Source organism: Mustela erminea, chromosome 9, assembly GCF_009829155.1.
Source record: "Mustela erminea isolate mMusErm1 chromosome 9, mMusErm1.Pri, whole genome shotgun sequence".
NCBI lineage: Eukaryota > Metazoa > Chordata > Mammalia > Carnivora > Mustelidae > Mustela > Mustela erminea.
Window position 1 is genome coordinate 34454474 of NC_045622.1, and position 3905 is coordinate 34458378.

Below are 3905 nucleotides of genomic sequence, written 5' to 3' on the forward strand. Positions count from 1 at the left end.
ACTGATGAGTCACAGACCTGTAGCCTACCTCTGAAATAAATAATACACTATATATTAAATAAATAAATAAATAAATAAATAAATATGAGGCGATTAAAAAAAAATAGAAGAGTATGATTACAAAAAGAAATTATTGGTGAGGTACCCGAGTGGTTAGGTCAGTAAAGCACTGACTCTTGATCTCAGCTCAGGTTCTGATTTCAGAGTGTGAGTTCAAGCCCTGCATTAGAATCCACACTGGCCAAGGAACCTATTGAAACTGCTGAAAGAAAGAAGGAAAGTGAGAGACAGAGAGATAGGTTTGAGGTTATTAGGGAAGCCTCAGACCAAGGGCAAGTTTCCCCTAAAGATTTGTCCCTCAGAGCCTGAATATTCTCTGGCCAATCCTCTCCAAGATTCCAGCTCAGAAGTAGGTTTTCTTGTTTTGTTTTTATCAACTGTAACACTTTATTTAGAATTATAAGACTGATCTTCTTGGTAGCATAGAACAGCATTAAGATACTAAAAATTTATTATATAAGTCAAAGTATATTTACTATCTAAATCTTATATTTGTCTCATATATATATATATACACATACATTTATAACTTTCATTCTCCTTTCTTTTTTTGTAATGGAATTATTTAATAATTATGAAAGAAATTTATGATGCCATAAAATTAATAACTATTTATGAGTAACAAATATTATAGAAAATATCATCAGATAAAATAGAGCAATAGAAACAATGAACTAAAACATTTAATTAATAAATGTCTAATATATTAAAAAGGAAACTACAAAAAGTGAAAAACTAAAGATTAAAAGAATGAAGCTGAACATTTTTATAAATAAATTAGTCACAAGTGAATAAAATCCACAACTTAAATGACAAAATGTGCAAATTGTGTAAGTAAACCAAATACAGACAAAATAGACATGAGTGACGAGTTAATACTAAATATCATAAATAGTTGAAAATAATGGAATGGACCATGATATACAAAACAAATGCAAGCAAACAAAAAGCAGAAAGAGAAATATTAAAATTTATGCAAATATTATTTCAAGGAAAAAACCTGGTTATCTTGGGAAGATTTTATATATATATATTATATAAATATATATAAATACATACATTTATCATATATATATACTGTAAGTACATTATAACAAGAAAATAAAATAATAATGCATGAAATTAATTTTAAGTTAGAAGTGGGGATTTTGATACAACCAAATCATAATGAAAAACTCACTCTTTCTTAACAAATCAAGTAATGAAATTCACATTGTCTTTATCCATTCATCAGGGGATAGACACCTAGGTTTTTTTAATAATTGGGCTACAACTTTAGAAAACTATAACATTACTTAGAGGTAGAAAAACTCCCAATGAATAGGACTGGCATCTTCTTTTCCGACAGCAGATATCCATAAACATGGCTTTAAGATACAGCTCGCACTGGGGCACCTGGGTGGCAGAGTCAGTTGAGCTTTTGACTCTTGGTTTTGGCTCAGGTTGTGATCTCAAGGAGGTGAGATCCAGAACTCCATCAGCTCTGTGCTCAGTGCAGAGTCTGTTTGGGACCCTCTCCCTCCTCCCTTTCTCACCTCCCACCCCCAAATAAATAAAATCTTAAAAAAAAAAAAAAAGATCTCCTGGAGGAACCCCCTTAAATGTAGATCCTGAGGCTGGGAACAGAAAGTTCTAAATCAGCAGTCTAGGTTTTTTAACAAACAGCTCTGATTCTGAAGCATGCGCTAAAAATTCCTTACTTTGAGAAACAGGAAATTGGGAGTATGTTGGAAGGAGCAGTAAAAGAAAGCTTGGGTGTGGAATATAAGAACAGATCTGACTATGACCTATTACTTTGTAAAGAAAGTTTTACTGAAGTAAAACCATGCTCATCTGTTTACATATCAACTGGATATTTCTCTCTCTAGTTATGAGAAATCATGTGGCTGGCAAAGCCAAATGTCCTTACTATATATCCTTTTTTTGGAATAGGTTGTTAGGTTTTTTTAGGGGAAAAAATTTTTGGGGGTGTTTTCATTACTTAATGCAATTATTAATACATACATAATATGAGGCAGGAGATAAGACTCTTGATTTTTAAAAAGAATGCAATTTTGTTTTATTTATTTATTTTTAAGATTTTATTTATTTATTTGACAGAGATAGAGCAAGAGAGAAAACACAAACGGGAAGTGGGAGAGGGAGAAGCAGGCTTCCCATGGAGCAGGGAGCCTGATGTGGGGCTTGATCCCAGGATCTTGGAATCATGACCTGAGCTGAAGACAGATGCTTAACTACTGAGCCACCCAAGAACCCCAAAAAATGCAATTTTAAATGCATTTTATATTTGCTATAAATGCTGTCTCAATATTATCCCCAAACCTTTCAGAATATGCATTTTCACCCTTCTACTCTGTCACCAATGTATCTGATTTTAAATTTGAATAAATCCTAGAATATGTTGACACTTTTGCAACATATAACTGATAAATGATTGCTTGCTTAAGAGGAGGTCCAAGTTTACACATCCGCATTTGAAATATAGGACACTCTAATATCCTCAGTTTTAGTCACTTAGCCAAGGTAAATAAAGTTGGTGTTTACATTATATAGGGAGCTCAAATCAGGCAGAAATTCTTATGTGATCCTTGAGTGAGCAATAATGAAAATTTTGCTATTATTTTTATCTTCTTTACAAAAAGTTGCCAAAATAGTACTCACTTTGGCAGCACATATACTAAAATTGGAACAATACAGAGAATACTAGTATGGACCCTGCACAAGGATGACACACAATTTGTGAAATGTTCCACATGCTTTTTAATTGTCTTAATAATAGAAACTTTCTAGACATAAACACATCACACAAGGCAGTTTCTGCAGGACCAAATAAGAAATGCACTTTTCCTACCTTTTTTGGAATTGCCCCAGAATTTATACTGTGCCTGTGACTGGAGCAATTGTGTATCAACGTTGCATACTTTGACAATATTATAAAACATTGCCTAGAGTTAATATATAACACATACATTCTTTACAAGAAAAAGAGAAATCCAAAATTAATGTCAATATTGATATTAAGGTGCAAAGAGTAAACATTAAAAGAAATGTTAAAATATAACTTTACAGTTGTAATGACAAAATCATGAAAAAAGTTACAATGTAGCTTTTATTATCTAAATACAATATTGCAAATAAGAACCTCAAATTTTACAATGGAGTTTCAATAAAGTCTTGTTTTGCCTAGCAGAAAGCATTCGAGAATAAAAAATAATTAAAAATGATAAACTGACACGATTTCTTCTAAGTATGTTCCTATTCATTTCGTGTACCCTGGAAATGATCTTGGTGTTAATAAACTTAACGATTTCTTCCTATTTGCTCTATCTAAATTACCGGTGATGGAATTTGCCCAAGTTGATCTGTAATTAGGGCTAATTATTATAGCCAGCTTATCATAGCATACATAAAAATCATATATCTCATTGAAAGCAAAATAAAATACTCTGAGAAAATCCTATGTTCCATACCATGTCATGACAATGTCCACCATGAAAATGACACCAATAAATGCCATGGTACAGTATGGACCTAATATGTCTTTTATAAGATAATACAGATATTTTCTTTCCATATAACTGGTATGACTTATTTTCCATAATTTATTTTTGATATATTATGATTAAATCAAAATGATAAGTGAGGTGGAAATATAACATCAATTGGTGGTTGTATACTTCTTTTTTTTTTTTAAGATTGTATTTTTTTATTTTTTTTATTTGAGAGAGAGAGAGCCCACACATGAATGGGGGAAAAGGCAGAAGGAGAGAGAGAGAGAATCTCCAGCAGACTCTGCACTGAGTGTGGAGCCTGATGTGAGGCTCCATCTCCTGACCCTGCAATCA

The 3905-nt window shown here is 32.2% G+C and overlaps 1 non-coding gene across 1 annotated transcript; it reads left to right on the forward strand.

The window, feature by feature from the left end:
- Positions 1-2713: 2713 nt before the first annotated feature.
- On the forward strand, positions 2714-2821 carry LOC116600412. The gene has a single exon (XR_004289626.1). It is a non-coding gene; the product is annotated as a U6 spliceosomal RNA (small nuclear RNA).
- The last annotated feature ends 1084 nt before the right edge of the window (positions 2822-3905 follow it).